At 42.7% G+C, this 27,827-nt stretch overlaps 2 long non-coding RNA genes across 2 annotated transcripts; both read left to right on the top strand.

Annotated features, from left to right (window-relative positions):
• The first annotated feature begins 483 nt into the window (after positions 1–483).
• On the top strand, positions 484–10,174 carry LOC144270934 (uncharacterized). Its single transcript, XR_013347274.1, has 3 exons — positions 484–638; positions 1,492–1,651; positions 10,088–10,174. It is a non-coding gene; the product is annotated as an uncharacterized LOC144270934 (long non-coding RNA).
• Positions 10,175–12,562: 2,388 nt separating this feature from the next.
• On the top strand, positions 12,563–24,900 carry LOC144270897 (uncharacterized). The gene is made up of 3 exons (XR_013347271.1): positions 12,563–12,587; positions 21,421–21,556; positions 24,816–24,900. It is a non-coding gene; the product is annotated as an uncharacterized LOC144270897 (long non-coding RNA).
• The last annotated feature ends 2,927 nt before the right edge of the window (positions 24,901–27,827 follow it).

Here is a 27,827-nt window from a genome sequence, read left to right as displayed (position 1 = left end):
ACAGTGTCTTTATCCCGCACTACCACCACCTCCAGACTGGACCAGAGGCTAAGTCTCCGAGCCGGAAATTGGAGCTCCACAAGGGACTCAAAAGACTGCTGTTTCATCAGGCCTGGTGCACACAGGCAATCGCTGAGTTAACATGAAACGGGGAGCTGGGGATTAGATTGAAGGGGGAGACTAATGAGCTGGTGCTAGCCAATGCCTGTGATGATTTTGGAGCGGCATCAGTTAACCCCTTACTTTCCATGCTTCAATGCATGGGCAAAGCCTTAAGATTCATTAATTCCGTTAACATTCTGCTTTTTGCCTCTTCCAGATCACTACTGAGCGGGTCAAGTGAGAGCTAACACCATGCTCTGGTGTCCTCCACTCTTCACTTTTGTGTTTCCCTTTGGAAGTTGAAGAGAGGCAGTGCTTGGTGTGTTTTAATACAGATTTTTTTCCCCTCTGTCTTCCAGGTGTATCCACTGTGGCGTTGTCTTTATGTTGCTGGCTATGCTGAAAGTGCACATTCACGAGAAACACTGCGAAGTCTTCCACAAATGTTCTTTTTGTCCAATGGCTTTCAAATCTGCAGACAGTACCACTGCCCATATTACTAGTCAGCACCCAGAAGAGCCTCACAAGACTACTCAGTAAGTGCCCTTAGCATTTGGAAGCATTTACACTGTTTGCCCAATGTTTTGTGTAAACTGTGTTAGCCACTGGATGGCTCTGGAACTGACATTCCCTCCCACCTCCACACCCCCACATCTCCTTCCTTTGCCTGTCTCTGTCAGAGGAGGAGGAGGAAAAGCTGCTGCTTTTGCTGTTTGCCAGGGGCTTAGTCTCTGCCAAGCCAAAGTTCCCTGCCCTGAACTCAGAGCCTCGTAAGATTGGGGGTGGAGAGATAGGGAGGGAGCTGAGCAGCTGCAGCGAGGAGTCTCAGCTGCAACGCCCTGCCTGCCCATGAGTAAGAGTGGCATCTACTGACAAGGAGTTTGCACTACAACTGCCTCCTCTGGCTTCTGGATGTTCGGGGTGCCATTGCCTAAAGAAGCTGGAGAAATTGTCTTGTGTTCTCCACTCTGCAACCTCTTCTTTTTCCCCTCTAGCCATGGCTGAAAGAGCTTGTGGGTGCATGGGTGAGGGGAATTGAATTGGGTTGAAAGTAACAGGTAGCTGTGGTTCTCTGAATGAATTACCTCTGTATATCCATGGTTACCCTCCCAATCTATGCAGGGCTTAATGGATCCTCTTTTTAGAACATTCAATATGTGCCTGATGCATTCAGCCCCTCCAGCTAATTGCTTCAAATGGTTCTGGGGCCTCTGCAGCTTGTTTGGGGTATAACCAAAAAGCATGGGTATGTGCACACTGAAAGAACTCCATTCACTAATAAGTTATTTCCCTTTCTAAGACTAAATCATAGAGTTTTCTTATATCTAGTGTCTTTTCAAAATAGTCAATATACTGAGCATGAATTTTATTTTTTTTAAATTGTTCCAGGGTTATCTACAAATGTTCTTGTGAGACTGTCTTTAACAAGAAGAAGCTGCTCCAGGAGCACTTCCAACAGAATGCCAACAAGCTGTTGGTGGGAGTATTTAAGTGTCCGCAGTGTCAATTAGTGTATATGCAGAAACAACAATTAATGCAGCAAGTCAAGGTAGGTAGCTGAATCTGACTTACTGATAGCACAGAGCCCTTTTTGTGTGTGTCTGTATACAGGCAGAAGTGACTCTGAGGGCAGGAGATGGAAGGAAGTGGTGGGGTTTTATTTTATGTATGTAATTAATTTTTGCCAGGGGGCATTGTGGTGTAAAGTAAAATTTCACTATACAAGTTTGGGTAACATTAGTAAATTTTACTTTATAACAAAAATATGTAGTAGTGATGTTATATAATCATAGAAAGGTAGGGTTAGAAGGGAACTTGAGGGGTCATCAAGTCCAGCCCCCTGTGCTGAGGCAGGAACAAGTAAACCTAGACCATCGCTGGCAGGTATTTGTCCAACTTGTTCTTTAAAACCTCCAGGATGGGGATTCTACAACCTCCCTTTGAAGCCTGTTCCAGTGCTTAACTCTCCTTAGAGTTAGAAAGTTTTTCCTAATATCTAACCTAAATCTCCCTTGTTGCAGATTAAGCCCATTACATCCTACTCTACCTTCAGTGAACGTGCAGAACAATTGATCACCATCCTCTTTATAATCACCTTTAACATATTTGAAGACTCACCAGGTCCCCTCTCAGACTTCTGTTCTCAAGACTAAGCATGCCCAGTTTTTCAACCTTTCCTAGTAGGTCAGGTTTTCTAAAGCTTTTATCATTTTTGTTGCTCTCCTCTGGACTCTCCAATTTGTCCACACCTTTCCTGAAGTGTGGCACCCAGAACTGGACACAGTACTCCTTCACATGCTGATCCTTTTGTATATTCCACTGTGGGGTACACATGTGCTCCATGCATCTGAAACTGAAGCTCTTTGCTCGCTGTTGGTGGGATTTGTCTTTGGTCCATACCTGTGCTTTTTCTCTCCTTGTGCTCTGGTCTAAGTGGGGCCTGACTGCCAATTCCTTTCTGTCACCACATGATCTGAGATGGAACTGTCCCTCCAACTTTGAATCTGTAAATATTGTAAAATAAAACCTTTTGTTAGTTAAGTATTAGTTTGAGTTATTTTGGTTAGTTAGAATTTGGAACAAGTCCCTTCTGCCCCCTTTTACCTCCTCCCACCCCAGGTATGGAATGCAGATTATGCCCAGGAATCTGACCTTCAGGAATGGCATCTCCTGCCCCAGTCCTTCTTGGTAAATGATGACCTTGAGGGGAGCCTCTTCTGTCTTGGAAAAGCTCATACCTGAATGTTATATCTTCCGCTCCTTTCCTAATCAACAGAAGTTCAGATGTAGGAGACATCTAATGGACAATACTATGAGGCTTCAGTTCAATTCAGACCAGGCAAACACCATCTTGTATACTGGGCAAGGCCTAGCTCTCACACATCTAATGCAGGGGCAACGAAAGGTAGCACCAAGACTCTTCCTGGGCTTACCATGAAGGTAGGGAGCACTTTCAGAAGCCTAAAGAGAAATCCCACTCTAAGAGGAGGGCTGCTTACCCAACACCTTCTAAATCAGGTGACACTTCACAATGACAATGTTCTGGATCCCAGGAGGCTCAAGAGCCCATAGGGGTCACGGTAACAACCCAGAGGTTCTGAAAAATAAGGGTGCCTCTGCATTGGCACTGTTGACAGGAGCAGAACCACCGGTACCGAGCAAGGAGAGACAGGAGTCAAGGCTTGGACAACCACCAGTACTGGCAAGGGACACCTGAGAACCTCTTGGTCCATTTTTATCCACAAGCTTGCATAATGAAACACTGGCTTCCAAGAGTCTTTCCATGCCAGCTCCAAAGGAACATAGGAAGAAGACTCTTCACACCGATGAGTGGCAATAGATACTTCACTTCAGAGGATATCATCATCCTTCTAGATCCAGAACATTGCCTCCTATTGGGCCTGGTCCTTACAAGGTAGATTCTGACACCATTAGTCCATGAATGCTATGAGAGAAGTTCTTCCTACCAGTTGGGGCATTTCTTTAGTCATGGTACTGGCAGCACAGCCACTGGAGCTGGAGCCCACATTTTCCTCTTCCAGGGAATTTGACATGGGGGAAGGACTGACATCACTTCCACTAGGAGATGTCATCCCAGATAGAAGGTTCTGGATCCTCTAGGCACTGCCATGACCTCCTAAGATGGGATACCCTTCCCCCCAGGACTGTTTTTAAACTGTGCCTTGAAGATCTCCTCAACCTATATTGGATCCCTCTTACTGGTTTTACAAGGGACTATGGGATCCATATTACAATATCCTGAATCAGTCCACTTTCATTGGGAATCTCACCATCCCTCCTTCCCTTTCTTCCCCCCAGAGATCAGCCAGAGCCCCCTCAGCAGCCCATGGAAGAGGAGGAGGAAGAGCCAGATCTAGCAGTATTGCCAGGGCCGATAGGAGTATCATCATCTCCATAGATTCCAAGGGTCCAAGGCCAGAAGGGACCATTGTGCCCATCTTGTCTGACCTCCTGTATAACACAGACCATAGAATTTCTCCAAAATAGTTCCTAGACCAATCTTTTAGAAAAACATCCAATCTTGATTTTAAAACGGTCAGTGATAGAGAATCTACCATGACATTTAATGTATTGTTCCAATGGTTAGTTACTCTCACTGTTAAAAATTTACACCTTATTTCCAGGTTGAATTTGTCTAGCTTAAATTTCCAGCCATTGGATCATGTTAGAGCTTTTTCTGCAAGATTGAAGTGCTTGTTATTAAATAATTGTTCCTCACGTAGGTGCCCAGAGACTGTAATCAAGTCACCTTCTCTTTGTCAAGATAGATAGACTCTAGGAATTCAATCACTACATAGCAGGCTTTGTACTCGTGGCTCTTCTCTGAACCCTCTCCAACTTACTAACATCCTTCTTAAATTGTGGGCACCAGAACTGGATACAGTATTCCAGCAGCTTTTGCACCAGTGCCAAACACAGAAGTAAAATAACCTTTCTATTCCTACTCCAGATTCCCTTGTCTATCCAGCCCAGGTTTGCATTAGCTATTGGGCCACAGCATCACACTGGGAGCTCATGTTCAGCTGATTATCCACCACAAATCTTTTTCAGAGTCACTGCTTCCCATTCTGTAAATATGGCCTACATTCATTGCTCCTAGATGTATACATTTATATTTAGCCGTATTACAGGGTATATTGTTTGCTTGCACCCAGTTTACAAGGGGATCCAGATCATTCTGAATCAGTGACCTGTCCTCTTCATTATTTATCACTCTTCCGATTTTTGTGTCATCTGCAAACTTTATCAGTGATGATTTAATTCTCTTCCAGGTCACTGAAAAAAATATTAAATAATATATGGCCAAGAACTGAACCCTGTATGACCCCACTGGAAACACTTTATGACTGTTCCCTGTTTACAGTTACTTCTCCCACAAAGTCCAGAGTGCTTGGTTCTTTTTGTCTCCTTAGATAAAAGATACCTTGGGGTTCTTTGCCCTTCTCTTTTATACTCCAGCGCACCTTTGAAATGGATTCTTCTGAAAGTTACCCCCCAAAGTAAAGTTCATTCAAGCTGTGAGGAAGGAGATTTGGAGTCTCATGGTGAAGGAAATTCCATGCTGGTTTCTTCCTGCACTGGTGTTTTCTAAAACGCAAATTGATCTGTTCCTGCAATCTCCTCCCCCTGCCATGAAGCTGAGTGGTTATCTCCTCCCCTTGTTGACTTCATGGTTTTGTTTACCTTTTATGTAAATACATTCCCATTGTCCGTCAATGTACCTTGGAAGTACTTTCAAGGTGGCAGAACCACATTTGTTTATCTAGGGTGGGGTAACTTCAGCCCTGCCTAGCAGAGACACTTTAAGAACATAATTCCCAATACACCACACAGTAATATTAAAAAGTATGTTATTAGCTTCCTACTGATATATTACGTGACTCCTTTTAAATATAGATTATGATATTAATGAGTTGGGGTACACTGAATTGGTCAGGCCAGCTGAAACTCACTGCCAGATACGTGAGTCTCTTGCACTGGGATGCTGTTAGGATCACAGTCATGAGAAAACAGGAAATCCAAGATATAGTGCGCCAAAGGGGCGCAAGGTCAGGACTCCAAAGAGGATGCCTTTCTAATCTTGTTGATGGGACCCTTAAGGTATGCCTTTCCCACCATTCCTCTCTTATCTTGAGCCCTCAGGAAGATTCTGCAGAATAGGGCAGTGGTCATCCTTATTGTTCCCAAATGGCCTAGACAGGATTCATTCCCCAACTTTCTCCAGCCATCAGCACATCCACCCATCAATATCCAATCTTTCCCAGACCTCTTGACACAGACAGGACAGGGGCAAGATCAGACATCCTAATCTGGAGTCTCTCTACCTCAAGACTTGGTACTTGGATGGGCATTGAACCTACAGCAGACATGTTCAGTAGCAATTCAAGCCATCTTTAATAATAGCAGAAAGGAATCCACCAAAAAATTCTGCTTTGCTAAGCAGAGATTTTCTATTTGGGTTCAGCATCAACAGATGTCTCCAGAAGAACTGGACTATCTGCTGACCCTGAAGACCTCAGGTCTTTCCCTTAGCTCCCTATGATTGCACTTAACTGAAGTTAGTGCCTGCCACTTCCCTTGATAACCATTCATTTTCACCCATCCAGCAGCTGTACATTTTCTAAAGCATCACATTAGAACCTTCCCTCCTGAAACTAAACACGCTCCCACATGGGATCTTAACTTAGTACTCTCAGCATTATTTGAGTAACTGTTTGAACCATTGCTGACATGTTTGCTATCCTATCTACCTATGAAAGTCTCCCTTCTAGTGGCCATCAGGTCACCAAGAAGGGTTCAAGAACTAGGAGACCTAATGGCTACTCTAGCTTACACAATTTTCCATAAGGAAAAGGTTCATGGAGGTTCAAAATTCTTCTGCCTTTCATCTAAACCAGACAATACACCTCTCTTTGCCGAAGCCACGTGTCACTAATGAAGGGAGGAGAAGAGCCTCTTTTCCCTGGGTGTGTGCTGGGCATTGGCATTTACTTACAAAGAACAAATTCATTTAGGAAATTGCCTGGATTGGCAGAATGGATGAAGGGACAAGCGATCTCTTCTCTGAGATTTTCCAAGTGGATTTCAAGCTGTATTCTGCTCTGTCAGTCAGCTGATTGCTCTCCCCCTCAAGGTGTGAGGGCTCACTCTACCAGAGTCAAGGCAGCTTCCCTAGCCTCACTTCATGAAGTGCCTCTTATTGATATCTGTAAGGCTACAGTATAGAGCTCTATACTTGCCTTCACAAGACATTATTCATTATTCAAGCCTCTGCAGCAAATGCATCCTTTAGATTGATGATACTTGAGTCATCAATACCACGTAGGTTCTCTCACCCTTCTCCTAAATGGGCTCTGCTTCTCAGTCACTCACAGTGGAATACACATAGGAACCAGCACTCACAGAAGCAGCATTATTTACCTTTTATAGCAAGTGGAGTTTTTGAGTTCTGTGGTCACTATCTGTATTCCACTATCCGCCCTTCTTTCTCTCTGCTTCAGATTCTGTATTTATTACTTGTGGTAGAGAAAGAACCTCTTGGCTGTTGGTCCACATCACCCCTTCTGCCCTCAGTCCAGAGCATGAGGAGAGGAGGAGCGCGGGTACAGACTAAGGCTATGTCTACACTACGCAACTTTTAGTGACATGGCTGTGCCGCTACAGCCATGCTGCTAAAAGGCGCATGGAGTAGCTGCTGCTTGTCGGCAGGAAAGAGCTCTCTTAACGACAAAAACTTCCACCCCCAACAAGCGGCATTAGCATTGTTGGCAAGAGAGCGGTCCTGCTGACAAAGCGCTATTCACACCAGCGCTTGTCGTCGACAGAACTTTTGTTTTTGTGTTTATTTAACACCTCCTGAAAAAGAAAAGTTTTGCCTTTCACTTGCCAGTGTAGACAAAGCCTAACAGACACTTCACGCAAAAATCTTCCTGTCTCAGGTGCATGGAAGACATACATACCCTCACAGTGGAATACTACCCAGGGATCACACATCTCAAAGAACTCCAGTTACTAGACAAGATCAGTAACCTCTCTTTTTACAGCACTGACATTTTTAGGTAGATCAGGTAATGATACAGCCAGGTACCTCATCTGTTGTTATTATATCTCTTGAGATGGTATTTAAAAAAAAAATAAACGATGCTGCCTTTGGTGGGACACTCCTTGAGAGTGTCAATTCAGGACAAATTGCTTAGAGCAGGGCAGTTACAGCCTAAAGCTGGAGTTCCTTTACTATTAGAGGAAACCAAACCAGCCAAACAGAGAGGACTTTGGTTTTACCCCACTGGCTAACCATAAGTCACACAAGCAATTCCCTTAGACACTCCTGTTTTCCAGTATCACCACCAGTGCCACTTGTTATGGGGATGACTGGTTATGAAAAACAATACCCCAGTAAAAGAAAAAAGGTTCTCTCAATCCCAAAGGACCAAGCCCCAGACCCAGGTCAATATACAAGTCAGATCTTACCCACAAATCACGCTGTTGCCAATCTTTTAGAATCTAAAGGTTTATTCATAAAATGAAAAAGAGATAGATGAGCGCTAGAATTGGCTAAATGGAATCAATTACAAACCGTAATGGCAAAGTTCTTGGTTCAGGCTTGTAGCAGTGATGGAGTAAACTGCAGGTTCAAATCAAGTCTCTGGAGTACATCCACAGCTGGGATGGATCATTCAGTCCTTTGTTCAGAGCTTCAGATTGTAGCAAAGTCCCTCTAAAGGTCAGAAGCAGGATTGAAGACAACACGGGGCAGTTTTCAGGGCCTTTTATATTCTCTGCCCGTGGAAGATCACAGCAGCAAGATGGAGTTTGGAGTCACATGGGCAAGTCACATGTCCATGCATGACTCGGTTCTTTACAGGCCAACTCCATTGTTTACATGTTAGTTTGAACGTTCCCAGGAAAGCTCAGATATGGCGTCTCCCAAAATCCATTGTTAGTTAAGTGTTTTTTGATTGGGCACTTACTGAGAATACTGAGAATATTCTCAAGAAGCTGACCAAGTGCTTCACTGAGGTTACTTAGAATGAAAACACATTGAGATACAAGTACATAGCCAATATTCATAACTTCAGCTACAAAAACGATACACACATACAGACAGTATGATCATGCCCAGCAAATCATAACCTTTCCATAGACACCTTACACGACAACCTTTGTACAATATTTGCTGCAGATATATAACAGTGGTTGCAACAATGATCTATACAGTCACAGGTTATGTCAGTAATGTCACAGGTTAATTGGCAGTTGTTTTATATTGAAGCAAAAAAAAAGCGTAAATGTTTTAAATACTTCACGTGTAACTAAGAGGGAAGATTTTAAAGAGCTGATGAGGACAGATTGAAAAGTGGGAAACCTATTCCATTTAGAAACATTTCTGTTTCTACTGGTATTTCATATTTTCTGTGATTACTTTCCTTGTACATTACATTTACATAAAAAGAAGGGGTTTGGTTCATCCTATTTTGTTTGTATTGGTTCATCACATTACATGGGGAGTGGCAAATCCCCAGCCCCATAATGCACCTGGCAAGTTTTTCATACTGTATTGCAGTGGTTCTCAAACTTTTTTCCACGCACCACTTGAAAACTGCTGAGGGTCTCGGTGGACCACTTAATGATCTTCCAAATGTAGTTTGTACCATTAGCTAACTATTGTAAAGTGCTTTTGCTTGCTGATTAGAAAATGGAAACAATTATTTGAAGACCTTTTGTGCCTTTGAATGAATGATTAAGGCACAAGACTGGGAATTATGAAATCCGGGTTCTTTTACTGGCTCTGCGCTCTAGTCACTGCACTTCCATGTGCCTGAATTTCCTCATATTAAAAATGGTTTAACAACACTGACCTACCTAGCAGGGTAGTGGGGATTAATTTATTCATGTTCATAAGGCACGTTACGATCTCAAGATGGGGAGCCAAATATAGAAGTGTTGTATTATTGTAAATTATTAGCAATGCTACTCGAACAACTCTTCTGTCAGGCAGAACTTTCTAGCCTATTTCAGGGGCAGAAGCTTGGTGGGGATTTAGGAGTACCTCAGTGCTATGTTTCAGAGTAACAGCCGTGTTAGTCTGTATTCGCAAAAAGAAAAGGAGTCCTTGTGGCACCTTAGAGACTAACCAATTTATTTGAGCATGAGCTTTCGTGAGCTACAGCTCACTTCATCAGATGCATACCGTGGAAACTGCAGCAGACTTTATATATACACAGAGAATATGAAACAATACCGCAGGACAGTGGGGTGGGAGGAGGTATTGTTTCATATTCTCTGTGTATATATAAAGTCTGCTGCAGTTTCCACGGTATGCATCTGATGAAGTGAGCTGTAGCTCACGAAAGCTCATGCTCAAATAAATTGGTTAGTCTCTAAGGTGCCACAAGGACTCCTCAGTGCTATGTTATTTAAACTGTTTTTGATTCTGATGCTCAATTCCCTTATTACTAATTAGGCTGTTCATGGGGTCCCCCCATATCCTGAGGATGTCTCTAACCTTCGACAGAAGCCTCAGACAACGTCCAGCAGCCAAGTTCTTGCACCACCAAAGGAGTTGTCAGTAGCCAATGGTACTTCCCATACTGCTTTGCCAAGGAAGGACACAAGAGTGGCAAACAACTCAGAATCAAAACCCATCTTGAAAAGTGTTGGTTGGACTTGTAGGGAGTGTTCACAATGGAACCCTGATCGGAAAAACTATGTGTCCCATATGAAGAAAAGCCATGGAAAGGTAAGGAGCCAAATGATACCTTTCATAGAATCATAGAACTGGAAGGGACCTCGAGTCATCTAGTCTAGTCCCCTGCATTCAAGGCAGGACTAAGTATTTCAGGCATGTTTCTTCCTGTTTATAAGCTTTTGGCAATAGAACTTCTAGTCATTAATATTTTGATCAAATGGAAACCCAGTAGCTGTTCACCAGCACTGCTGGAGTGAAAGCACAGCCAGAAACAAAACACTGACCTGACCTGCTGTCAGCATATTGGGTCTATTTGAATAGCATGATCTATATTTTGGCATGTCACCCTTTCCTCTGCTCCTTCCCTCACTGCATGTCACATCCAGTTTCCTTTTTCACATACTTTGGTAAATGAATGGAGAGCTGTATCTGTTCTAGTCACTGGTATGACAGCTACACTGGCTGGGATTCCAGGTTTTGTATTGATTGCTGTTGGCTTGTGTTTGCGATTTCCCTCAGCAGCTGCCAATACTCTTCGCTTAGCACTGTGATCTGTCCATGACAATAGCAGTTCCACTCTGCTAATCAACTCAGCACAACATAGATAACAATTTGAGTAAAAGTAATTGGAAGCAACATTGTAGTTCAGATGGAGACTGTCCTCCATCTATATATGCATTTAAAGATGAAGAGGAAAAGGCACTTCCTCAATATATTTTATTATTTGCTAAACAGTATGGGGAATTGTCTGCTGTTAGGTACCTAACCCTGAGAGACTCTGTTGTAATGAATTTGTGCAAGGTGCAGAGGTGAGGTTGCTTTAGGAACCATAAATCTGAATTTTCTCACTTTTGTATGCCTAAAATCTTGTGTTCTATTGACATGGGTTTTTACACAGATTGGTGTTAGAATGGGCTTTTCAGGGCTAGCACCAGCTCATTGACGAAACAGAGGCCAGGTTTTCATGTACAGTCAAACTCTTAATACCTCAAGGTAAATGTACTGAGTCATTAATGTGCTGAGTCACACATAACTGGAGCCCTGTGAACAGCGACCAAGGAGATCTGGATTGTCCCATTTCACAAATACAAGAAGGGGAAAGATGGGAGTGGTGGATTGTCCCATTTGATAAACACAACGCGGGGAATGGAAATCCTCATTAAGTATTGAAGATTTTTTTGTTTTTGTTTTTTTAGAAATGAGCTAATGTATGTGATGAGATTTAACTCTGGCAAATGCAGATGATAACAAGGGTGTAATCCCAAACAGATTTACGCCGTGAAGGATGCCAGATAGAAAACAAATGTATAGGGGGATTTGGAGTCATTAATGGATATGGCTCATAGTGTGATGCTAATGCTACCTTGGGCCTGCTGTTTTTCCTGGTGCTGCTGTTGGGAGAAGAGAATGGGTAGGTGGTTTTGAGTCTTGCCAGTGCCTGCTTTCATCCCCTTCTCTGAGAAGGGAGGAGACAGGAGAAGGTGATACTTTTCCCTCTCCCCTGCCAGCATTAGCACAAAGAGCTGGTGCGGACCAGAGAAGCACATAGTTCTGAGAGGACTGGGTGTAGGATGGGCACAGGAGTGCGATGGTGGTCAGTGGATTAATTTCACGTAGGATCCTATAGTGAAGTCAGCCTCTTTTTTCTATCAAGGACGTTATCTCTTGACTCCAAGGTGGCTGTCTGGGCTTGCAGATAATGGTGTCCTATCCCTACAGGTCTTCTAGTTAAACCAGATCTTCTTCCTTCAGCAGTAAGGGTGGTCTTCTGTCGTTAAGGAGGAAACTCTCATCAATTCCCCCCTCTCTTCAGGAGCATGAGGATGTTTCTTCTTGTCACCAATAAGTGAAGGGAGTTAAATCAGTACCCAGTAGCAGAAGTAATTAATAATACTTTTTTGAAGTCAGATTGTTCTTGAGCTGCTTCTGATCTTTACCTGTTTAAAGGTGAGATCAATGAGGACAGCCCACTTTCGGGCTGGTTAACTTGGGGATCCCAAAAATCTTGGAATTGTTCTTTTGAGGTACCTCAGTTAAAGGGGTTTCTCTCTGGGTGTAGGCACTGTGCATCTCCCTTGCTATTTATCCCTTCATTTGAGTCAAGTAGACAAAAGGAGCTAGCTGGCTTCAGTTGTTAAAAGATGTTTCTGTTCTTCTGCTAGTCTGTGAAGAGATATCCCTGTCGGCAGTGTGAGCATTCGTTCAACGACTTCAGCAGTCTGGGCAGACATATTCGCAATAACCATAACACAGCAAAGAAAGTTTACACTTGCTGGTGAGTACCCCACACTGCTTTCCAAGCTTTCCCACAGATTAATTCATCTTTCATGTTTAAAAGCCCTTTGTAATAGATCATGTCTTCTCCTGTCTACTCTAGGATGTAAATTACATAAGAACATAATATAAGAACGGCCCTATTGGATCAGACCAAAGGTCCATCTACCCCAGTATCCTGTCTTCTGACAGTGGCCAGTGCCAGGTGCCCCAGAGGGGATGAACAAAACAGGTAGTCATTAAGTGATCCATCCTCTGTCGCCCATTCCCATCTTTGGGCAAACAGAGGCTAGGGACACCATCCCTGCCCATCCTGGCTAATAGCCATTGATGGACTTATCCTTCATTAATTTATCTAGTTCTTTTTTGAACCCTGTTATAGTCTTGGCCTTCACAACATCCTCTGGCAAAGAGTTCCACAGGTTGACTGTGCATTGTGTGAAGAAATGCTTCCTTTTGTTCATTTTAAACCTGCTGCCTATTAATTTCATTTAGTTCTTGTGTTATGAGAAGGAGTAAATAACACTTCCTTGTATTTTTTCCAATTACACTGTGGAAGAGTAAGAAGAGGAATAGGTTAGACATGAGTGACTTTTTGGCTAAGATAGGTCTTTCGTTTTGATTGCAGTGTTCCTGGAGACTTGGGGTGAGGTTTAAAACTGAGTTCTACAGATGTATCTGAGAGTACAGTCTCACACACCTGCAGAATGGCCAGTGAAACACTGGGCCTGATTCTCCTGTTGATAAATTGTATGGTCAGTTGCTTGGCCACCCTTTGGTTCATTCTGAAATGTATTCAACAGGGTGGATTTGATTTAAACCAAATTGATTTAAATCACGATTTAAATCATTTAAATCACTAGTCAGGAATACTCGCTTTAATCATGGATTTCTACATAAAAGTGCACTGCTGTTGATTGTTATAACCTTAATACATATTCTTCACAACTCAGAGATAGATGTAGGTTTCATTTTTAGAAGGTACACACTATACATTTTTAAAGTGGTTTATTTTGAAAACTTTTCAGATTAGTTTTACAGCTATAACAGAAAATGAATGATTGGTTATTTCATTTACCAAAAGTAATTGAAGCAGATATTTATGAAGTCATTGGGAGGTGAACTATCTCCAATTCAACAGCTTACTCATTAATATTTGGAGGATTTTCTTGCCATGCTGTATTAGGAGGAGAACATCACCAGACAGACATTTAAATTGTTTTATTAAACGAAAACAACAACATTCTGTATTCTGGATTTTTTTCTTCAACAGCAAACACGTAATATTTTAACAAAACAAGCATATGATTTTTTGAATTTAGTTAAACTTTCAAGTATTTTAAAATCAGGTTTGTTTTTCTTAAAATTGTTTGTAACTAAAATACTTAAATGAAATATTTAAAAAACAAAAATTAAATTGACTATATTGGCTTCTGCAGCTAATTCAGTCATTTTCACCTTCATTTTCCTATTTGTTCATAATCTGGAAAAGAAAACAAGCTTTCCTGCTTTTTCGGGTCCCAAATGATTTCTCAACTTGGAATGAATTCTTCCTAAGGAAGAAAATATTCTTTCTACGCCAGCAGAAGAAGCTACTGCTGTTAAAAGTGAGATTATCACTTCAACAGTCTCTGAATCCAAGTGCTTAAGTGACATCCACCAGTTCACTGGTGTGACTTCCTTTAAAACATCATCAGCAAACTTTCTTGAATGGTTCACCCTTAGCTCTGAAGTTTATTATAGTTGGCATTACGGAGGGATGATTGACAGATGTCAGTGTCATAGCCAACTCCTGTTCTTCAGCAGTTAAGGTTTGACCCTGGTACTGAGTATTGAGAATATTTGCAAGAGAATGAGCTGGAGACAGTGCTTGTCCCATTTGTTTTTTTAATGCTTGAAATTTAACTCTGTCATCTTTTTAAGATCTCTCTCAGTTCCATTTCAAATTTCAGCAGCATCAGCAATAAAACAGCTGTTTCCCTGCATTTTGTTCAAGGCTGCAGAAATAGGCTTCAGGATACTCAGCATGTGTTCAACATTTCTCTTAAGCCCAACGTTGAGCACTTTGGCTGTGACAGTGCCATCTATTTTTTCATGATTTTGTTCACAAACTGTCATCAGTTTAGGCCAGTTCTTGATATAGTGCTCAAAACAGTCCACTCCTGAGTTCCATCGCACGTCTTGGGGGAGAGTTAGCTTGGTTCCTCCCACTTTTTTCAGAGCAGCTGCTGCAAAGTGGTTGTTACGGAAGTATTTTGCAATTTCAACAACATTAGCCTTTATTTCTGGAACACTGAAGTCTTTGGCTAGGAGGTGCATCAAATGAGCACCGGAACTGTATGTTATTAACTTGGGACTCTCTTCACTCTTTCCTAACTAATTTCTTCTCATCTTGGATACATTTGCAGCATTGTCTGTGACCAAGCTGCGTAATAGAAATTTGAATTTTTTTTCACAGTTTGTTATAGCTTTTACTGCTACTTCTTGTAAATATTCTGCTGTGTGTGGATTTCCTGATGTATCAATTGTATCTGTAAGGAAGACATTCCCTTCTTCTGTTGTCACACAAGCACATACAACAGGATCATTGTGGACATTGCTCCACCCATCAAGACTCAGGTTAACAATTTTACCCTCTAGACCTTTTGCACACTGCTCAATTTCTCTTTCATACACTTTATCCAGCAATTTGCCTGTGACATTTGCTCTGTTGGGTGGACTGTATCCTGGTCTTAATGACTGAACCATGTTAATGAAGTGTGGGTTCTCAATCATATGGAAAGGAGAGTTCATTGCATAAAGAAACCCGGCAATTTTTTCAACAATTATCTCTTTTTGTAATGTGCTGGTTCTTATCACCAACTTATCTGTGGTTGTTTCTGGATGATGGAGATTTTTTTTCCTTTTTGCTACAGGTGATATATTGTGGCTATGTGACATACATGATGTGACTGAAACACTATCATTGGCAGATAACTCTGCAACTATAGAAAATGATGGTGATCTTGAAGGTGGATAGTCTTCAGAATCCTGTATGTTGAGGATAGAGTCTCCTAAGTCAATGCAGTTATTTAATTATTATTACCATACTGCTCATTTAGTACTGCTCATTGCATTCACTGACGCTCAGTACTACTTTAAAGGTGAAATTGTAAAAGGAAGATCTGCCTATTTCAGCTATTTATTTTTTATCACAACTGCATCTAAAATGATAGTACCATAGAGTAACACCTATATTTTTTGCTCAAACATGAGAATTCAAGAATAGTCCAGAAGGAAGACAGGCAGTCCTTAAGAAAGAAGGATAAAATAAAAAAGTTTACCAACCTGAAGATTCTGCATGCTCAGACATGTTCCTTTCATCATCTTCAGCGCAGCTTCCTCCTGAGAAGGAACGCTTCTCATGATGATGTTTCATTTGGGCAACCAGGCCTTGCATTTCTTTGTTGCACTGGTTGCATTTTTCACACATGCCTGTCTTACCCACAGGTAGAGGAACTTCATTAAAATATTCCCAAACTGGGTCTCTTTTATGGCCTGCTGCCATTATAGGTTTTCCCTTCTAGTGAGAGAATGGTATGGTAGATTTCAAATCAATGAAGGCTGCACTCAGAAAGACCTCAAGACTTCTGGAATATGCTGCTCAAACAGTTTCACTTTTGTTTCTCCTGCCTCTCCTTCCCTTCTCACATTCATCTCCAAACTTCTTCTCCTTGTCCAGATCTATTCCGTCCCCAACAATCTTCTATTCATTGAACTTTTTGAAACTTTGCACTTTTAGAGAGAGGTAAGGGATTAACTCTGTATACACAAATTTGCAGAGGGTCAATAGGGTTGAGGTCTGTCATTTCTCACCTCTATATATTATGTATTTATTTAAAAACATTTTTGCTGTTAACAAGCACGTTATCTCTGGAGACACAAATCCACGGTTTGAGAACTGCAAAACTAAGCATCTCTGATGGTATCTTCTAGACTGAACACTGAGTCCCTTTGGGTAGATAGAGTAACTTAAATAATCTATACAGAAGCCCTTGGAACCCCATAAGATTGGGTCTCTAATCAGTGAACTATTTGAACTCATTTACAAAACTTTTCTTAAACATTACATGAATATATTGTCTCATACTATAGAATTAGAATTTATAATCCCTATTCCATGATGAGATATCTTTGAGCTATAATGTATCTTAATTAAAACTATCTTTAGATAGGTTTTTCCCTCAAAAAGCATTTCATCAAAAAAATCCAATTTAAATTAAAAACATCTGATTATTTTTTAAATCATTGATTTTTATCCACCCTGATATTCAAGAGACAAAATAGCCAGTATCAGTCAGGTTTATGACTAAAACTCAATAATGCTATAGTACAGGGAAGTTTCAATGTGATACCAGTACAAAGTACAAGTTTCAATGTGATACCAGTCTCTGGGAAGCTGTCTTGTGCAGTGCTGTTACCTTCATCTTACACAGACAGAGTGCTCCCAAAGTTACACATTTCAGCTAGGAGTATTTATAGGATGATTTTACAAGTTACAAAACCCTTTACCCATCATTAAAATCCAGCCCATCATTTTATCCCATTTCCTTAACTTGTTCTGTACCTTTCTTTATTTTTGTTTTGGACACTACTATTCCAGGTACTGGTCTGTGAAGGTACCTCCCTAGCTTGTACTAAGACATAGAATGAAGATACCTTCAGTTTGACAAATTTATTATATGTTTATGGTCAGTTATACTATTGCAGGGTATTGTGGGATGCAGGTTAGCATGAGTGAACAGAATTCAGGAAAAATAAAAGTCAGTTTAGCTCTTACAGCTAACCAGGGATTCATATAATATGGTATAGACTAACCAAACATGAATGTTGGCTAACACTTCGTGGCCTTGCACCTTGTGTACTCAGGTACACTAGTGGAAAATCAGTGTGAAGTCTGTGTAAAATGCTATTGTGATGGTGCCCCCCATAAGGCTTTATGGAAATATGCTTATGAGTGTGTGTGTGTGTGTGTGTGTGTGTGTGTGTGTGTGTGTGTGTGTGTGTGTGTGTGTGTATGAATGATATAACTGGAATATGTTTTATGCTACATTTGCCATGTAACATATCTCTGTGAAGGTTGTGATCTACTGAATCTATTCATCCTATTTGTATGCATGTATCATTTTTGTATTCAAAGTTATGAATATTGGCTGTGTACTGGCTTGATTTCTAAGTAGCCTTAGTAAGCATTTGGTCAGTCTCTCGAGAAAGGAATGTGCAAATTAAATGGCCAGTCAAGAAGCACTTAATGGACAATGGGTCTTGAAGATGCCAATCCACATGTGAGCTTTCCCAGGCATGTGGCTTGGCTGGTAAGAAACTCAGTCATACATGGACATGTGACTTGTCCATGTGACTCCAAAACTCCATTTTGTAGCTGGATTCTACACAGGGGGAGAGGAGGGTGTCCACCTACAGGAGAAAGTCTATTTAAACCCCTGGGAGACCCCTCCATTTTGTCTTCTGCTGGCTAAGGAGATAGCCTCTCCACCCCTAAGGATACCTGAAAGAAACTGGAACAAAGGACAGTAACTACAGGGGGTGTGAGTGACTGCTGGACCCAGACTAGAAGGAAACTAGTCTATAAAAGAAAAGGAGTACTTGTGGCACCTTAGAGACTAACCAATTTATTTGAGCATGAGCTTTCGTGAGCAGTTTCCACGGTATGTATCTGATGAAGTGAGCTGTAGCTCACGAAAGCTCATGCTCAAATAAATTGGTTAGTCTCTAAGGTGCCACAAGTACTCCTTTTCTTTTTGCGAATACAGACTAACACGGCTGTTACTCTGAAACTAGTCTATAAAAGAAAGCTTACTGGGTGAGGTTTTTATCTGTATTCAGTTTTCTTAGACATAGACTTGCGTGTTCTATTTTGTTTTGCTTGGTAGTTCACTTTGTTCTGTGTTACTACTTGGAACCACTTTAATCCTACTTTCTGTATTTAATATAATCACTTTTTACTTATTAATTAACCCAGAGTATATATTAATCCCTGGGGGATGGGGGGCAAACAGCTGTGCATACCTCTCTATCAGTGTTATAGAGGGCGAACAATTTATGTTCTACGCCACTGTGATGAGTTAGATCACAGAAACCCCCTTGGGACTGCCAACTGTGCCAAGACTACTACTGCCCCTGCTTTCCCTGCCAGCTCGGGACTCCAGCACCCTGTCTTGCTGAGCCAGACACGCTACTCTGCTGCAACACAGACCCAGGGTCTGAACCACGTACCCCAAAGCTGCAGACTTAACTGAACGCAACTTAAGAAGTGTTCCTGCCTTTAACACTCAGATGCCCAACTGCCAATGGGGTCCAAACCCTAAATAAATCCATTTTACCCTGTATAAAGCTTATACAGGGTAAACTCATAAATTGTTCGCCCTCTGTAACACTGATAGAGAGAGATGCACAGCTATTCCCCCCCACCCCACCCCCAAGTATTAATACATACTCTGGGTTAATTAATAAGTACTCCGTCCCACCCTCATACTTGGGACAGACAGAAAAGGAGTCCTCTATACATCCCCACAACCGGACTAGGGCCCTGGTATGGCCTGCAATGGATGTAACCCCATGTGCCACTCCCTTCACATTGGCCATACTGGGATCTGTGGACCATGTACAGAGCACAGTTTGAGAAGCCTCCCATGGAGCAAAGCCAAAGGCCTACACATTCGGCATCTCCATCAGTCTCTCGACCACCAAAGACTGAGCCTCTCCCTATAGTGGACGAGGAAGAAAAACCAGAGGAAGAAGTTCCACTGCCACTCCATTTCTCCTCCTCTTCCCCTGATGAGGCTATCCTGGCTCCACCCCCTACATCAGCCAACAACTTTAAACACATTCAGGAGCTGTTTCGCAGGATAGCAGACTCCCTCCAGATTCCTTTGGAGGAAGTGAAAGAGCAACAGTATAAACTGCTCGACGTCCCGCAGACATCCTCCTCCTCCAAAATAGCCCTCCCAGTTAATGAGGCCCTTCTCGATCCTGCCAAGGTGGTATGACAGACCCAGCGTCCATCCCACCAACCTGCAAGTGGGCAGACAAAAAAATATTATGGTCCTGCAAAGGACATGGAATTTCTTTTTTCTCACCCCGCTCCAGATTCCTTACTTGTCAATGCCAACCTCGATCCACCCCTTATGACAGGGATTGGAAGCAATTGGTTCTATTTGGCTGCAAAGCTTATTCATCTGCTATGCTCCAATTCTGAATATACAACTAAGAGGCTCTCATGGCCAAATACAATTATCTCAATTTTTCCAAAATACAGAAACTCTGCCAAGACTTTCCTGATGACAAAAAGGAGCAACTCCAGGCACTCATATCCAAAGGATACCATTTGGGCCACAGAGCTTTACAGACTTTCTTGGACTTCACAGATGCTGCTGCCCATTTCATTGCAACTGCCGTCGTCCTGAGGCAGGCATCCTGCTTGCACATCTCCAGCCTCCCTAAGAAGGTATAAACCATCATCGAGAACCTACCTTTGAGAGCCCAAAATTATTTGCAGTGCATATGAATGAATCCCTACACTCCCTTAAGGGCTCTCTAGCAACTCTCCACTCTCTCGACATTTACCCACTAGCGCTGAAGAGACAACCGGGGAAATATCAACCTCCCCTGCAATCCTGACCACCACAGTACACTCCCTATCAACAGTACGACAGAAATCCCCTACCAATCGTAGACATACAACTCCTCAAGAGGCTACCTCTCACACATCTTTGGCCGAACAATTTTGAAGGTGTGGTTGAGGCCCTGAGAACCCTCCCCCTGGTCCAGTCACAAAAACTATCTCCAACATCCCACCAGTTTGGTGACCATCTAGACCCTTTCTTTCCATCATGGCAGCTAATTACCTCAGACAAGTGGGTTCTAAAGATCATCAAGGAAGGATAGTCCATCCCATTCCTATCTATCCCACCCACCCATGCTCCCTTCCTGTCCCTCTTCAGGGACCCTTCTCATGTACGCATTCTACAATAAGAAATAAACCACATTCTGCAACTGGGAGACATAGAGCCAGTCCCATCTCAGCACAGGCGGTAGCGTTTTTATCCCCATTATTTTCTGATCCAAAAGAAATCTGGTGGGTGAAGACTGATCCTAGACCTTTGAAACCTAAACAAATTTGTCAAACTGCAACACTTCAAGATGGTTACCCTCTCCACCATTATCCTAGCACTGGAACGGAGAGACTGGTTCTCAGTCCTCGACCTCCAAGCCATGTATTTTCACATCACAATACACCCTGCCCACAGATGGTTCCTCCAATTCATCATGGCAGCCAATCATTATCCATTGTAAATGCTTTGAGGCAGGGACTGTTTGTACAGGACCTAGCACAGTGGGGCCCTGATCTCAGTTGGGGCCTCTAGTTTGCTACTGGAATATAAAAGAACGGATTATCTTGCCACCACACTCCTTGTTGCTTTTTGGATACAGACTAATACCACTACTCTCTGATACTCATTATTTGTCATTTCAGTACCTTTCATACTTGGGAATCTTGCTGGTTACTTACTGTAGCAAACGTAACTTTAAGTAGATGAAGTATTTTGACAGAGATGCTAATAAATAATAAAATGCTATGTAGTGTAGGGAGCACTCCTGCATCTTCTGCGATGATCTAATCAGTCAGAATTCGGAGACTAAAAACACCTTTATCTGTAGCCAGTGACATTTCTTACTGACTCACAATTCTGCATTACCAACAGGCTGCCTGCAATTAAATCAGCAGAAATGTGCTTTTCACTTCACTAGTAACTTTCTTCCTTTATGTTTTTAAGGTTCTGCACAGATGAAAATCGGACATTTCCTCAGCCTTCCATGCTGGAGAATCACATCAGCCTCATGCATGGCATCAAAAACCCAGACCTGTCCCAGATGTCCAAAGCAAAAGCTCCAGAGTGTGACTCAACAAAAGTAATTTACATGGTTATACTGAAAAATAAATAGTGGCTTGTGAAGTCCTCTACCCCCCTCTACCTCCGCATTATCCACCTACCAGACTGCGGGGGGAGGTTGGGGTTTATATCCTACGGCAGGGTGGTGGCACTTGGGGCTTTAGCCTCGCAGGGGGCATCAGGGCACAAGAACTGCGCCCCAGCAGGCACTGCCCTCTGGGGCAGGTTGGGCGTGTCTTGTGGCTCTCAAACTTTTGAAGATTATCGTATGCAGCTTGGAAGGTTATTAAGTTTGGCCACCTCTATATATACTTACAGGGTTTTTTTGAGCTATATCCTAGAAACTAGTGTATGCAGCCAGGGTTATTTACAGGAGTATTGTCTTAGTTAACAGTGTAGGTCAGAGAACAACCAGAAGTATTGTGTTTGAACCAAAACTCAGAGTTAGGGAGGCAAAATTTATACCCCCGTTTTCACTCTTACATAATTTTAATGGAAAAAAGCAGAATTCTGCTTTACTGCTGTAACTTTCCGTACTGGGGCTTTGCCAAAAGTAGAATTTTTCTGGAAAGTTTCTGTTCAGCCGTTTTAAAATTATTGTTAAGGAGCAATCAAGTTAGTGGGTAAGTAAAATACCTTTTCTCACCTTATAAACAATTATTCACATTTGGTTTTCCTTTTTGTTTTTTGGTAGGTGGGATGGGTCACACCTTAAAAATGGCTGATCTTTAAAACCTCAAACTTTGGAAGCAAATATTAATGGATTTATAGTGGTAATGACTCTCCCACATGGAATACACTGTATAGCATGGTTCCCAAACTAGGGGCACCGCTTGTTCACGGAAAGCCCCTGGCGGGCCGGGCCATTTGTTTACCTGCCGCATCCGCAGGTTCAGCCGATCGCAGCTCCCAGTGGCCGTAGTTCGCCGTTTTCCGCCAATGGGAGCCACAGGAAACGGCGCGGGCCGAGGGATGTGCTGCCACCGCTTCCCGCAGCCCCCCTTGGCCTGGAGCAGCGAACCGCAGCCACTGGGACCTGCGATTGGCCGAACCTGGGGATGCGGCAGGTAAACAAACCGGCCCAGCCCACCAGGGGCTTTCCCTGAACAAGCGGCACCCCTAGTTTGGGAACCATTGCTGTATAGTAAATTAATAGTTAACAGTCTAATCAATAATCCAAAATATCAAATGTATGTGCCCTATGGATGAATTAAGAATGATATATGAGCCTTAACTTTTTCACTTCCTGAGGTCTCTGTATTTAGAATGTACAAACTCAGTGTTTTCTGGCTTGAACGATCAATTAAGAAGCCAACAGAAGACACCAAAACCCCCTCAACGCCTGTACACCTCTCTTGTACACACTCACAAACACAGTCCAGGAATTTGATTGTGGAGCACTCCCCCTCCTGAACTGCAGATCTCTGCCTAAAGATTCTCTGTATTTTATGTCATTACTCTTAGTTATAGCTATGTACACTCTAAATAATACCGTCTCCTTAATGTCTACACCTTCTAGTCTATAACAAACACAGTCCAGGAATTTTTTATTTTATTTTGCACAACCATATTGCACTGCAGTCTCAGGTCCAATTTACTTTGTTGTCACACACAAATTTCTCCCTTCCATTAAATATTTGTATTCTAAATTATTTCCCCACAGATAACTTAGCTTGAATTTTTCCATTATTTTCTTCTCCCATCACTTCCATTTTTAAAAGGACTATTTTTTCCTTTTGACATACTTTTAATATCCCTGCAATAGGAGAAAGAGGGCTGCTTCTTTCCCCTAGTTAGAGCTGGGTAAGTTATATTTGTTGTATAAATTATTCAACCAATTTCATTATATTTTTTAACCTGTTACAGTCTTAAAAAGTGGGGTAGATTTGTGCTGAGCTGTAGTTGCAGTTGTTTCTTTTATTTGCATTGGGGTAGTGCTTAGGGACTGCAACCCACACTCAGACCTCCAGTGTACTAGGTACAGTACCAGTGCAGAATAAGAGACAGTCCCTGTCCCGAAGAGGTTAAGATCTAAATAGATAAGTCAGACAAAAGGTTGGGTGGAAAGGATGTAATATACAAGCGGAATGAAAATTGTGATAGTATGCAAATGACATGATAGTGCTAGTTATTTTGTTGGTTCCTTTTGCTTTTGTTTATAATTTTGCCATGTGTGGTTTTGTTGGGAGGGGATTAGCTGCTGAGTGAGATGAGAGGGGGAGAGGAGTAGGGAGGGAGACTGAAGTGGAGAGGCTGAGAAGGAGCTGGAGCAAACAGCCGATCAGCAGAGGGAAGAAAATGTCCAGAGTAAAAATTGTAAAAAGCTGCCAGGAGCGGATGATGTCATCACATCTCAAGTTCTCTGCTTCAGCTGCTTGTCTTTGCTCCTGCTGGCTGAGCTTCCAGCAGTTTTTCTTCCCTAAGATCACACACTGAGGAGAGAATAATTCTAGCAGGCATTCAGTGGGACTACATTCCAGTCTCCTCTGCAGCCTTACCTATTTCTGTTCATCTTTGCCATCTTTAGCTTCTTCCCCTTCCCAGTCCAGCTGGTCAAATCAGGTTGTTTTTTCCTTAACAATGTCTCTAGAGAAGCCCTTTGACCAAACCCCTTCTCCATGCCTTGATCATCCCTTTCCTCAGCTGTTTCAGCCTCCTCTATGGTCCTCTCTACCTCTCACCCTGCTAGTCTATCCCACATGCTATCGATAAAATAACATACCTCCCCCCTCCTCTGATCACGTTACATTCCTTTTCAAACCCCTTTGTCTTCCACATCAAGTTCAAATTCTTCCCCCTTCAGAGCTCTAGACCTGTCTTCCATCCCTGTTCCCATTTCTCTTTACTCTCCTTCTAACTCCTCCCAAGCCTTCCTTAAGCCTGCACTTACCTCAAGCAGCTGTTTCCTGTGTCCTTCTCCCACTTTCATCTTTGCACCTTCTGTTCTACCCATGTGCATAGAATTCACTGCCCTGGTGCACCACACCGCCTACATCTCCTCCTTCAGATAATTCCAGAGAGCCTTTAACCTGTCCTTCATGTTCCTTTAAACTGTATGGTATCTGTTTAATTCTAACTGTGAAAAGGTGGGTGAGGTAATATCTTTTATTGGTCCAACTTCTATTGGTGAGAGAGACAAGCTTTTGTGCTACACAGAGTCCTTCTCTGGGTCTGGGAAAGGTACCAGTATTGTTGTAGCCATATCAGTCAATTCAGCAAGCCAAAGTTTTTGCTCTTAAGTGGATATAATAATAAAGACGTTTTTAACATTTTTTTAGGCAAAATCTCCAAAGAGAGTGTCTGCAGATGCTCCAGGACAGATGGAAACCACTGAAGTTCCACCAGCCAAAAAACTGAAGGCACATTGGAAATGTGCTAAATGTCGATTTGCAACAGGTATCAGTACTGAATTTCAGGAACACATACCTCAGCACAAGGCGGACAACTCCACTGCTCAATGCTTGCTCTGTGGCTTGTGTTATACATCTCACATCTCTCTGAACAGGCACCTCTTTATTGTTCATAAAGTAAAAGATCCAGTAGAGGAAGAGGATGAGGAGGAGGAAGAGGAAAGGGAAAAGTTACAGACAGAGACAAATGAGAATGGACATGAAGAGTATAATAGAGAGATGAACACTACAGTGGAAGAAGAAAATAGTTTGAAATGCAAAATGTGCAAGAGTGACTCAGTGCTTTGTGCACACAGTCAGAGGTGTGGCATGAAGGATTCCAGTAGCAATTCTCAGAACAATCATTCAAATGCTAGGGCTAGCGATGAGCGTTGGGGGTGCAGGAGGATGCTCCGGGCTGGGACCGAGGGGTTCAGAGGGCGGGAGGGGGATCATTGCTGAGGCAGGGGCTTGGGGCATGGGAGGGAGTCAGGGTGGCAGGCTTTGGATGGCACTTACCTCAAGCAGCTCCCAGAAACAGCAGCATGTCCCCGCTCCAGCTCCTATGTGGAGGTGCGGCCCTGCAGTTCTGTGTGCTGCCCTGTCCACAGGCACTGCCCCTGCAGCTCCCATTGGCTGTGGTTCCTGGCCAATGGGAGCTGTGGGGTTGGCGCTTCAGGTGGGGGCAGCGTGTGGAGCCCTCTGGCTGCCCCTATGCATAGGAGCCGGAGTAGGGATATGCCGCTGCCTCCGGGAGCCATGCAGAGTGGACCAAGACCCCAAGCCCGCTCCCCAGCTGGAGCGCCAGGGCGGGGCAAGCCCCAGACCCCACTTACTGGCGGGAGCTCAAGGGCTGGATTAAAATGTCTGGAGGGCCAGATATAGCCCCCGGGCTGTAGTTTGCCCACCTTTGCCCTAGAAGTATGCCAGGTTCATCTTCTAGTCTTTCCATGAATGTTATTGAATCAAGTTGTGTTATAAATTTAAATCACCATAGAAGAGATTTATTTTGCAGCCTCAGTCATCTTTTTAATTGTTTATATAAATATTGCTAAATCATCTATACTTGTAAGTGATTTACAAAGCACAACATCTCACACACCAACAAAGGCCATCTACACTGGGGAGTTGCCACAGTTAAAGCCTTTGGTGGCCAGACACCAATGTAGCTGCACTGCTGCAAACCCTGCTGAAGACAGAGCCAGTATAAGATTCAGTTAGCACCTGTGCAGTTTGTCCCGGTTTCAGACAAGAATAATCTGCACAGTGCATATTGCAGCACATAAGAGCTTTGCTTGTCTGCACTAGGGAGGATGCACCAGTACTCCAGGGACAGCTGAAATCCCCAGGATAGACAAATAGAACCTGCCTGTGGTTGTATCAGCTGGAGTGGTACAGACTATATACTTTCAATCACAGGAATGAGAAACTCTGCAAGAGAAATGTACTTAATCTGCTGTAGGTTGTTAGCTCCTTGTTTGGGAGAAAAAGATACTGAAGCAGATACTGTGATTACAGTAAGAAAAGTCAGTCTAACACCAGTGTGTGTATCCTTCTGTGCAGCATATAACTAAATCAGACTCATAGCACTACTAGCAGCCATTCCAGTAGCATGGAATGTTCCATACACATGATGAGGCAAGGAAGAGAGTGGCATCCATAAATGTGTTTGAACTGAGAGAGCACCATACTGTAATGCTTTCAGTACTCTAGCTCCTTTGATAGCAGATCTTCCATCTTTACTCAATTTTATAAATTACTTCGGAGACTTTTTATTTCCGTATAGTCATATTGACTCTTCACTGTTTCCGTGCTGTTTCCTTATTTGTTCTCTTCACATGCTTTGTGTAATATAATCACTTCAATACACTTTTTATGTTGAGACAAAATCCTGCTCATTATTGTTCACTATGACGTTTAACTAATTTAAAAACTATTTATCTTATTGGATTTGAATTGTTTACTTTCTTGTCTTGATGTGTTTTGATACAAACAGTTTGGAACTCTTTGTATTTTTTGATACTGTGTACATTAGCCTAGGGAATGTTTTACAAGGTAGCCTATGTAGAGTAACAATAGCAGGAGTCACTCCCAAACCATCACATATCTATTTAATCTGCAGTGGCATTTGTGCCTTGCTATAATGTTTACTTCAAACTATTTCAGATAAAAGCATCCAACAACGTGCAGATAGGCTCCATTCTATTCTAAGCAGGGTGGGTAAGCCAGTGCAAGGTACATGTGCCAGCTTGCCCCCCAGGCATTTCCTAACACATACTCTAGTGCAGGGGTTCTCAAATTTCATTGCACTGTTGTTGGGGACACTGGGGCATGGCCACTAGGTAACTCGAGGGGATGGAAGACCACGAGTGTCGATGAAGCCCCCTCGCACTAGGCCCAGGTGTCCTTGGCCCCCTCTCCCGCCTGGAGGCACTCGCAGCAGCTCTGCGTACTAGGCCCAAGTGTCCTTGGCCCCCCCGCCTGGAGACACACACAGCAGTTATGCTGAGAATCTGCAACAATATGTTGCAGAGTCAGACTGCCTGAAACTAAGCAAGGCCAAACAGGGGAGATATGGAAGAACAATGCTGAATAAAGCAGCTTTATGTATAGTTTAACAAATGATACAGAGAATCAGGGAACTAGCTGGGAACTGCATTGGCTGGCTATATGGATACTTGGAGCAGCTTGCTATTGGATAAGTATGCTGGGAAAAAGGATGTATAAAAGCCTGTGTAACTTCCTGCTCTGTGTGCAGAATTTGAGATTTTATTCTCCCTGTACCTTTTTGCAGCTGCAAATAAACTTTTCTGCTTCTCCACCCCGTTGTGATTATTGGGTGTAGCACACCGGGTAACGAACCAACTCAAGCTGTTGTTCAGCCTCTCGGCACTGGGTGCC

The sequence above is a fragment of the Eretmochelys imbricata genome, chromosome 10 (genome assembly GCF_965152235.1).
Source record: "Eretmochelys imbricata isolate rEreImb1 chromosome 10, rEreImb1.hap1, whole genome shotgun sequence".
NCBI lineage: Eukaryota > Metazoa > Chordata > Testudines > Cheloniidae > Eretmochelys > Eretmochelys imbricata.
The sequence above is the reverse complement of the archived record's forward strand: the minus strand, read 5'-3'. Positions and strand labels throughout refer to the sequence as shown.